Below are 12093 nucleotides of genomic sequence, written 5' to 3'. Positions count from 1 at the left end.
GTATATTAAATGCTCGTAGGGAGTTGAAATTGATGATACAGATGAAACAATCAAATTCAGAGTGACATATGCGTCAGGAGTTATCTGCGCCTCAGTGTTACGTCAAAAAGGTTGTTCAATTTGATTAATTACAAAGTAATTATAATAATCCAACAGTGGAACGAGGGAAAGCTTCCTCGTTATGGTAACAATGCATAATCACTCTTTAATGACTAACTTGTTCAAAGTTCAGCCTGAGGACGTTTTGTCCCATCACAATGGTGCTTTGCGTACCTGCATCCTGACACACCCATTTTATATACAGGCGTTTCTCCAGTGGGTTGAATAATGATAGTCGTTTAATGGACTGGCCTGCTAATTAATAATCCGAAAGGAGTTTTCTTTTTGCTGCGTGACGTACACGTAGGAACATTTCTAAAGATAGACATACCACAGAAGAGGTTGCAGCAGTGTCATGGTGTTTTTCCTTGGAGACCTGTGGCTGAACCAAAGTAACCACAAGTGTGTTGGCATGATGCTCATATTGGGCTCTCACCTATTTACATGTAGATGAATTGAAAGAGTGGTTGTATTTGCACCAGAGACAAAAATAATCCATGTGGCAAAACATCCATATGTTTGCAGATTGAGCACTGATATGCTCTCTGCTGACCTTTGAAAACAGTCCTGCTCAGCTTCATCAAGTACTTGCATGCAAACAAACAAGTTCTGATTAGTCATAACATAAAACCTCATCTTTTTTTTCTTGTTAAGAGACCATAAATTGAAAAAATTCCCACCATAAATTGCCATCCTTTTTCACTCCAAGGGGAATTTTCATTTGCAGTAGACAAATAAAACCTAGAGGTTTCTGGGGTCATCAGAGTCCAAAACATATTCAATCGTTGTGGAGGTAGAGATCAAATTCGGGTTATCAGAGTTGCAAAGCGGTGATGTTGTGATAACTGTTGTGTTTACAATAAATTTCAAACTTATTTGAATGCAGTTATGACCTTTAGCATCAGATGTTGTTTGTAATTTATTTTAAAAAATAGTGAGGATGATTTGTGGATGAAATAAAGATAGGAGTGTTCCAGGGATCCCAAGTGTCACAGTGGATAAGATTCTTGTCTTGAGTGCAAGCTGAGCCCTATGGCCCAGATTTAGTACTTCCTGTGTCATTTGCTGACAGTGACTGGGAGCCCACAACAGCTTTAGCTTTATTCTTGCCATAACCTCCTTTCATTTTAATGAGGCAGTTACCGATCTTCACCTTGATTGCTGATGAGGCAAATCCTTGGACATTCTAGCTGACAAATTTTGTTTTGTTTTCACCATGATTTTTTTTGCTTGCTTTAAGTCAAAAAGAACAACAAAATTACAGAAAATGGGATGGAAAAGGCAGACAGGAGACATAGAGAGATGGTAGGCCAAGTGTAAAGAAGTTACCAGCTGCATTCTACAACAACCATGAAGTGAACCACAAAGGTAAAGGGGTGTACACAGCAAGAGCACAATAAGATTAAATCATCACCACATGCAACAAATACATGAAAGGGAAAAAAACAGACTACAAGAGAGAAAATGATTAACAGAAAAAAATTAATAAGAGCAAAATAAATACATGACAAATGAAAACGACAAAAAAACAACACAAATTTCATTTCGTTGCTCACTATCAACTAGATGGCACCATGAAATAGTAGCAAAGGAACAGCATTTGTAACCTAAAGGCTACATTATAACTTTTGGTTGACAGGTGGGGCTCTGTTGTTGCACCTTTTAGCAAGGTAAGGTGACCTAAATTTCTTCAGTGCATATCAAGTTGTATAAGTGGATAATGTGTAAAAATATGGGTTATGTAAGGTACCATGGGTAAGACTATTTGCTAAGCAAATAAATATAACTGTCCTGTATTACATTACATTGTTGTCATTTAGCAGATGCTTTTATCCAGTGTGACTTACAAAGGTTAAAATTTTTATATTTTATCCATTTACACAGCTGGATATTTTCTGAGGCAATTGTGGTTTAGGAGCCTTGCCCAAGGGCACAACAGCAGCGCCCCAACAGATGATTGAACCAGCAGCCTTTGGTTACGGGCCTTGCGCCTTATCACAATGCTAGACAGCCGCTCCTGTATATCCATTTCCTCTTTATATTCAGTGAGAGATGAGTATGGTAATATTTGAAGTATATACTACTTCATTTACTAGTGTCATGCAGCACTACTTACAGCAAACATTTTATCATAACCCGTCACTCAGTGCTGAAGGACTTCATCACTACATTTGAAACAACCAGTACCTTAATTAGGTTCTCTAAATCCAGGATCCAGGAAACCAGGAAGCCTGAGCTGCCTGTCATGTATCACTGTAGAAATGACACAGAGTGCTCACATATTGCTTCCAAAAGATGCATCTCTCTGCGACTGACCCAAAATGAGGGCAGATCAACTCAGTGGAATGCTCCTCCTCACCAATGCCTATATCCTGTAGTCTCAATGCCCCTGTGTTTGTGTTAACATCAATCAACCAGTATAAAGGCACCCCCCGCTGTACTTTTTACTCCATTTAGTGAGGATTACTCAGCCACTATGACATTGTGGTGACGCTGTGATGACATGGGTCAGAAAAGAGAGGTCAGTCAATTCTTTTCTCAGTTGCAGATGGTGGATGTAGACCACTTCAGCTTGTACCAGTGGCCTAAAAAACACATATTAATTTGCTTACTAACCATGATTGTATTGCTTACGCTCAACATATTACCCATGAGAACAATTGGAGGTTGAAAATGAAAATTATATTCCATCTCTGTGGATAACATAGGACAATACTGAGATCCAGGATTCAGTCCAACAACACCTCAGTTAGAAGCCTATCACCCCAGTCTGTACCCTACAATTTTAAAACTGTTTCCAAAAATGCTGTAATTTAGAACTCTTTTCAGACAAACCCCAAAGCATTTTGTCCCCAGCAAGTGTTACCAGGCAAGTGTTCATTTCTTCTTGTTTCTTACAAAATATATGTGAACAACACACAAAAATGTAGGAAGTGCCATATATAAAATTTAGGAATAACCTGTGCTTAAATCTGTTACTCTGCGTTCAGGAGCAAGGAGTAGGTTATCTGCTGGATTTTATAATTTGAAACTTGTGGGGTAATATGAAGTGTTGGGAGTGGTGCGCTTAATTAGGCCTAAGTGTATTTACACTATTCATAATAAATAATGTAGGATGGTTTCACTGCTAAGTTTCTCACGGGCCTGAATAGAGTAGTTATCATGTCTGTGATATGATGAATGGAAAATATTTTTTCAACACGGTGCAAGAACAGTGCAAGAAAAGTCTTCATCAGGTGGTGTCAAACCATTACAAACAAACCTTTGATCCACTAACATTTAATACAGCATTTGTGGGCTATTTAAAGTTATATGAAACACCCTTGGGCACATGTAAAGTGGTTCTGTTTACTAATCCGTCATTCGTCCTAACAAATTGACTCATGTCTGTGTATATGTGGTTCCCACTACAACGATAACGTATTGATTGTCCTTCGAATCCAATGCTTTCTCCTCACCAACCTCCCGACTGTTCCACTCTTCCTGTATTCGCCTGTAGTCCCTGTGTTTGGTTTGTTTATGTGCTGAGAATAGCACTTTTGAAAGCATGGCAGCCTTTGTTTCTTGTACAGTGTGATCGCTCCTCCATTCTCTGCATCTCACTTGCATACTGTTTGGTTACACCTTGCATTGTGCTTTGGCCTTTAAGTATCTTTTGTTTGCCATTCATTTTTCCTCCCTTTAGTTCTCAATGGCAATGTGATTAATTACATTGTAGTTGGCCATGATCAAATAGCACAAATAACCACCCACAGTCAATGTTATCAATGAGGAGGAACGACTTTGTGTGCAACAGTTTGCTTTGGCTGACAGCTCTCTCATTATTTAACACAAGAATTAAATGTGAAACTGTGAATCGCGCACTGGCCACCGTTGCAGTGTTAAATACCTGAGCGTAATTTTTAGGGTTAAGGTTAGGGTTCCGCTTCTTTTCTGGGTTCAATATATGAGAGCATGCAGCCATCCTGAACAGGAACACTTTTCTAGATCTTCAATATCACAGTGTTCTTTCATTCTGCTTTACTGGGCAAAACTTTTAAAGATACAGCAAATATAACTATCTCTGTTCTGGTAATCTATCTGCTAGCATAGATTTTGAAGGCATTCGGTTGGTCTTCAGAGTTGGTCTTTATATTAGTACATCTTTTGATTGAAACAGCCCATACAAATGTGTGCACTTTCCAAGGTGCTAGTTCAAGTGCTCAGCTCAGAAGAGGTGTTTAATGTTCTTCAGTGGGGATCCAGGTGAAATGTTCAAGAAATATATAGTGTTCAGTGATCCAGTCAGAAGAAAAAAATGTTAGATTACAGTTTGTAAGCATAAGTTGTTGATTCTAGACCACAGCGAATGCTCACTGTGTGATTACCATGTTAGTTACTTATATACATGTGTAAGCTTGAGTCAGTAAAAATTTCTCCTGCCATAAAGCCTTTTCCAAATCTGATCTGATATTCTGTTTCCCCTTCTGGAAGGAAATAACTGACACTTCCCAGCAGGAGAGGAACAGGTTCAAAGGCCTTGTCTTATCCCTGGCATAGGGACAGCCTTTTTGGAGGTCAAAAATGTTAAAGAAAAAGTGAAAACGGACAACTGTAGTCTTTAGGAGCTGGTGAAAATTGATCAGACTGCTTTTGTTTGGCAAATGGCTGTCACAAGTTTCAGAATGAAGTACAAATAAAGTGTCATTGTTTTTTAAGCAATTTGACATGGAGAGCACACAGTAATCATCATTTCAGTATGCATAAAAATTAAAATGTGCTGGGGTTAGTCAGGAAGCTAATTTGCACCTGCAATCCCTGTTACAGATTTCTTCTGTAATAATATCTACAGTACATTCATGTTGTTATTGCCTGTGAATCAATTTTAAACCCTAACATCTGTTCTTCTTTTCTATTTTCTTTCTTAAATTTTAAAGTATAAAATTCTGATCAACTGATTTTACCTGGTAGCGGTTTGGATTTTAGGTCTGTTATCAGATGTACAGTGGGTGTCCATACAGTCAAGCAGCTTCAACCACGGGAAGTTTCTATCTTCTATGTAATATACATAGTACAAATGGCATAATGGGTGTGCTTACGTAATATACTTTTTTTGCTTTGATTTAAAGTGGACATGTGGCTTGAGTAATGCATATTTAAGGTGGTTTCCGATAAGACAACAGCCAATGGCCCTGGCCACTTATTGCTGTTCCTGACAGAAATCCGAATGGAGTTGCTGTGCGCAGAAGGAGCGGCCATTCCAATAAACTGCCTGTTTATCTTACGATGCATCATGTCTTTATCACCCTTTCAGCCTTGCCTGTCCATGCCACCCAGGGCTGAGCCACTTGGGCGTGGGCGTGTGTGTGTATATTACCATAGGAATTCTCCTTGGTGACGTTCAGGGTAGGGTGCGGTCATTAAAGCAATCTCCCTGTAAGTTTTTTAGATTTTTGCTACAGGTAATTGTTTGAAATGGATTACCAATATGTTTCTGCAATGTTTGGTCGGTGCAGCACACCAACGCTATAAATGTTTGTAGAACGAAGTTAATCCAGAAGCCCTGCTGTGCCCCACATTAATGGAAAGACCTTTAAACATAGTGCCCTAAAATAGGTAACATGACTATTGGAAAAACTAAGGACATGGATCAGCCAACCTTGGTCTTGATGCCTATGTGGTGTTGTTTTTTTGTGCCACAAAACCTCTTGTTGACCAGGAGACAGTGATACAGTTAATTGGATACAGTTAATTTCTTGTTCATTACTTTTCTGCAGCACCATTCCCTCATGTGTGCATTCACTGAGCAACTGACGTGAATATCGCCACTCTAAAGTGGCACTCTTTCACGGTTAGGAGCCTCATGACCATTTATTGTGAAGTCACTAGTGGAAGACTCTCATGAGAATGTATAGTGATGTCAGCAGTTAAAATGGCCCTCAGAAAGATTGCCATTGTGTTGTGATGTCAGCTATTGGGCCTTAGAAGGAGCAACCTGAGCAGAGTAGGTGGGTTAGGAGTAGATATGCTGACAGTGGATGGACATCACCTTTCCAAACCTTCAGGCCACAAACATCATCCTTATCTGAGATTTAAAACCTTTAAAACTGTGCACTACTGAAATCTGTGGGAAGTGGAATGGCTGTTCCTCATCCTACAAAATAAGAACAGCTGTTCCAGTTCTAACAGATTTCATTAGTGCCGTGGTCTGAAACATACATGTCAACCTGCGCTAAGGTCACTTCTACTGATGTTCAGAGTGTATTTGTTCATATGGAGATGGAGGCATCATCTAAACACTAAAATGGACTTTAAAGGTATTTGCTAGCATATTCATGGTATGTAACTGTGCTAATCACTGTGCTAAATGTAAGCCTAATCAACGAGTTTTGTAAAACAGACAGCATATGCTGGAAACCCCTTATTACCCTCTTTACTTAGCAATGTTGTCAATTTGATAAGTCACTTACACAAAGCTGACAATAAAGGTGAAAGTACACTCTTATATTAAACTCTCAAAGGCAGTTAAATTACACCCCTGCAATTCATCCAGTATGCTACTGCTCAGTTTGTCCACAATCTCCCGAAAATCCTCCCATGCCTCACCCCTCTAGCTCTCCCTCCACTGGCATAGCTTGAATCTGCATCAAAGAACTGGTGTTATCCTACCAGATGGCAAGAGCAGTGGCTCCACCTTATTTACAGTCCTTCATCAGACCCTGCATGAATGTGAGATCACTCTGCACTGCAACTTCATGATACTTAGCTCCCCAGTTTCAAGTGTGAACTTACTTTTTTGTAGTTTTATTCTAAAATAATTTGAAATATTGCTGTAGAAGATGTTGTCGTTGTACTTAAACATGTGTTGCAGGTCTTCCTATAAAATATCTTGTAGTCTTGCTGTTGGGTATCTTACATTGCACTATGTATTGAAACTAGTCACTGTATTTATCAGGTAGGAGCTGAAACATGTTTGACCATGCTCAGTTGCATCCTGTATGTACAGTCTGTCATGTCACTCTATTAGATGCACTTTCTACTCACGCCCTCTGAGTCACTCTGGATATGATCAACTACTAACTGTCAAAAAATCTAGGACAATATGATGTTTTGATGTGACCATATCCTTTTTGAATGAACATGAATAATACACCAGTGCCACCAGTTTTCATCTCATACAGTTTATTCTGCGCATAGACAAAATCACCTATAGACACATTTTACAATTTCATAGCAAGTTTACATGTGATCAAAGCATACAAATAGAAAACAATGTAAAAAAAGTTCAGATTATTCATATATTTACAGATGTATGCACATAGATATTTTCATTGTCTGTCCATTATCTGTAAGAATGATCATTATATCTGGCAATAGATATAGCATGTAAATGTCATCAATATGCACAATGAACATTCAGCATCATTCCACAATTATTTGACATATGTTTATCAGCTATGGAATACAAGAAGTGACCTGAATTTTAAAATCTTGACATCTGGGTTGTTGGTTCTTACAGGCTATTGGGTCTTAAATGTAACTATTAGTCAGTTTACAGCAGGTACTGGTAAATACACATGAGGTTTATGGATTAAAGGCACTCTAAGCCTCAGCCCAGATCTGAGTAAGAGCTACTGAAGATAGAGTACAAAATAAGCTGCCACCATGTTGGTATAGTACCCCATCATAAGGGTCAAGAGGCTGGTCAAGATTTACATTAAAGTCTTCACCCTAACCTATCTACAACACATTCACGTGCTACACTACCACAGAACCATATCAGAAACATCTGAACAATAAATATTGCAGAATAGACTGCCTTGGTTGCACCTGAATTGTGATTCTTAAGGGCTGCAGAACATGGTGACAGTGGAGTGTTCATATTTACAACTGTGGTGAACACTCATGCAATCACTGGCAGTACTGAGTTCTGCTACAAAAATATATTACTGTAACAAATAATAAATACCTTTCAGAATATTGACTCCTAACATTTGCATCTGAGGTCATTGCTTTTGTGTATACTGTATATATGTGTGTGATTACAATGCAGCCGTTTTAGCTTTTGTTAGTCAGAGATCTCCATATCTTCATGGGCGTACATTGTTTTTCCTTAACTGCAGCCTGAGAGAAAAAGAAGAGGAAGGAGATGAAGAGGAGAATTATAAATTATTTCTTGTTGTTCAAGGAGATCTGAGCATCTTGGTGGTGCAGGCTACTTTCTGCAGCTGTGAATATTGCACTTTAAAGGCATGCCCTGTAAATGTGTAAGGTCTCCACAATTTCAAGAACCCAGGCCATTGAGAGGGTGCCGCAGGCATACCTCGAGCCATTGAAAGGAACACGTGTGGCAGAAGCGTTCTTACTAACTGGAAGTTTTATTTATTTGCTTTTGATAATTAAGCTGTTAGACTGAAATGAACAATGAACAACTGTGAGTGCACTGTGCTAACTTAGTAACAATAGTAAAAACCACACTGAAAGCACTGTTTACTTTCTTCTTACCCTGCATTATTTGTATTATAAATTACTCTGTATTGTGCTTTTGCACTGGATTTGCTTTGTGGCTCATAGCTCCTGCATTAGGCTTTGAATCCAGAGGTTTTTCTACAGACTCTCTTTGTCATTTGTCTTAATGATGAAAGTCTTCGTTTTCCTGATGTATAAAAATGATTCTGTCCATTTGAGAGAATTGGAGAAAGGCACGCATATTGTTCGGGAACACTGAAGCCACCCATGACCACAAAACATGTACAATGCTGGTTTACACACCTTGGGGTAGGTCAATTTCAGCCTTGTCTTTAGGGATTGACCACATACATCCCAGTTCTGTTTTTCTTTGGTTTCTCCGTGCTGTCCTGCTGTAAAGAAATGTTGAATGGGTCACAAGTGGGTTACAGGGACAGACCTTCATAAGCTTATTCTGCAGGTGGTATCCACTCTGTTGATACTGAACGCAAGTCTTAAGACCCACGTAATTCTGGCTGTTTTCATAGTCCTCTCTACATTGATCGGTTTGTTACATGAACATGTGTTTCATGCAAATTTACTCTTGTTTCTCTTGTGGAGACTTGTGGAAATGACAGACTGCACAAAGTAGTTCTTTGAGTGCTAAGCCCATACCTGCTTGTGAAACAGTTGGATTTAATATTGGTGCAATTCAAATATTTGCAATTACAGGTTCAATAGTACTTATATCAGTTGCGGCTTTGGTGAGCTCATAAAACAATCTTGTGTTTTCGTTATTCATTGCCACAAAGTGCTGCCATGGATAACCAATGCATTTGAGGACTGGATGTACTTCAGATCTAAAATCCAGAGTTAAACTGCTGTTCAGGTAACTACACTGATAGCATTGAATCAAACACCTAGTTTCCTGAAGAGCATCAAGCCAAGCAAGATGCAAGGCCAAAAAAGTGTTTGGAGAGTGAAGCCAAGAATCTCATGAATCTCCAGAAAGTGGCCAGAATACCCCAAAAAAAAGCAAAAAAAAATTAAGCAATGTCTTGAAAGAAAGGAACGTTGCCTCATAGAAACACCTCTTTGAGTTGGGTTTATCAGCAGAGACGTTTACTTACATAAAGCTTGCTGTAGGGCTCCTTGGAGTCCTTTGGAGAAGGGTATGCAGTGGAGTCTGCCTTGGGAGCAGCGCTATTATATGGGCTGGGATCTTCAGACATATTCATGAAACCAGTCTCTGTCTTCCTGCAGCACCAGCGCATCAGCTGGGGAAAGGACACAGGATTGTACAGTTATGGCAAAGGAGAACAAAATAACTCTTGGAAAGCCCATGTTAGTTGCAATCTAAAAGATCCTTGAAGCCTGCATGCCATACATACTTGACAGATTAGATACAATTAGATACGATTAGATAAATGGTATTGTCATTTTACAATGATGCTAATGAAAGGTGAAGTCCACAGCTAGAGGTTGTGGAGTACTTTTACACTAGATCCAGACTCTATCTCCCATCAGCCCCTTAGGGAATCATAGTTATTTAAGAGGTTGGGACAGGCTTGTTTAAAAAAGTTAACTGGCTCCAGGACCAGCTACAGCAACAAAGAGATAGGAACACCAGAGGTCTTTGGAGGATGCTGTGGGAAGACTCACCAGCAAGATCAGGATGATGATGAGGAGCAGCAGGATTAGTGCAGCCAGGACCAAGATGGCAATACCCCAGCCAGGGACTCCCCCACCGCCACCAGCAGTGTTGGGGCTGTGGGCAGCAGTGGTATGGAGATGTGCATGCTCCGTCACTGGTCTGCCATGTGTGGTGCTTGATGAGTGTCCATTGGTGTTAGGTGTGGGATGACCACTGACTTTGCCTGCTGACTGACTGATAGTCCCAGCATCATGAGCACTGGAGGTATGGTTTGGAGGGACAGCAGTCCCAGAATGACTTGTATTGCTTGAGGCTGGGGTAGCTGTTTTGTCAGTGGAATGTGTTGTGGTGCTGCTTAAATGAGGAATACCTGCAGCAGTACTTGACTGATGTGACGTGCTGTTTGATTGAGGGCTGGTTGTCTCATGGTTAGAATCATCAGTGCTTCTTGCTGGAGGCTGGGTTGTGATATTTCTCCCAACAGTAGTATGGCTCACTGAAGGAGCATCTGTACCATTGATGGAATCACTAGTGTTTCTTATTGGAATATTTGTTGACCTATCAACTCTATCAGTAGTATAGCTCACTAGAGGATTATCTGTGCTGTGGATGGCATCACTAGTATTTTTTGATGGAGTATTAGTTGACACATTTACCCAATTAGTGGTACTTTTTAGACGAGGAGTAGTGGTATCATAGATAGAGTTGCTAGTGTTTCTTAATGGAGTATTAGTTGAGCTATATACTCCATCAGTGGTATAGCTCACTGGAGGATTACTTGTACCATGGATGGGATCACTAGTATTTTTTGATGGAGTATTAGTTGACACATTTACCCCACTAGTGGTACTTTTTAGTGGGGGAGTACTTATATCAAAGTTAGAGTCACTAGTGTTTCTCAATGGAGTATTAGTTGAGCTATATACTCCATCAGTGGTATGGCTCACTGGAGGATTACTTGTACCATGGATGGGATCACTAGTATTTTTTGATGGAGTATCAGTTGACACATTTACCCCACTAGTGGTACTTTTTAGTGGGGGAGTACTTATATCAAAGTTAGAGTCACTAGTGTTTCTCAATGGAATATTAGTTGAGCGATGTACTCCATCAGTGGTATAGCTGACTGGAGGATTACTTGTACCATGGATGGGATCACTAGTATTGCTTGAAGGAGTATAAATTGAGCTATCTTCTCTATCAGTTGTATGGCTTAATGGAAGACTAGTTATGCTGCTCATGGAATCACTGCTATTTCCTGAGGCTGCTTCAGTTGACACCTTTACCTCATCAGTGGAAATGTGTGGTGACGCCTCAGTTGTTTTACTTGTAGCGTGACTTGTAGCATTTGTGAAATCACTGGGGGAAGTGTTCATATAAGAGCTAGTCATATGATGCAGAGTAGGACTAGTTACACTTCTTGAAAGAGGGGTTGTTGTAGCCAGTGGAGTGGTTGCTGTGGTTTGCTCTGGTGCAATTACAGGTACTGGAGTCACAACACCTGTGTTGAGAAAAAAAAGCTTCATAAATGATATTCTAATGAACAAATCAAATGCCCGTTAACATATGAAAAAAATGCATTGCTTAGTATCATCAACAATTTTGACAATGGTAAATATGAAATGCTCATTACTTCTTGTGTAGCTGGGGTCCACTGTGAGATTTGCGGGTGGATAGTCCTGTAGACCATTCAAAAACAGGAACTTGACCACGATAGCGTTGATTTGCGCAGTGTGGAACACTATTGTTGAATTTGCAATCACCGACCCATTGCTGGAAACAGAACAAGAAAAATATGGTCAACATTCAATTTCAATGGCTCCAGTATTGTATGTGAAAAGTCCTTGTGTTCATCAGATAGGTGTGTTTCTCAGATTTGCATCACCTACATGTGTATGCTATACTAGGCCACT

Source organism: Megalops cyprinoides, chromosome 21, assembly GCF_013368585.1.
Source record: "Megalops cyprinoides isolate fMegCyp1 chromosome 21, fMegCyp1.pri, whole genome shotgun sequence".
NCBI lineage: Eukaryota > Metazoa > Chordata > Actinopteri > Elopiformes > Megalopidae > Megalops > Megalops cyprinoides.
The sequence above is the reverse complement of the archived record's forward strand: the minus strand, read 5'-3'. Positions refer to the sequence as shown.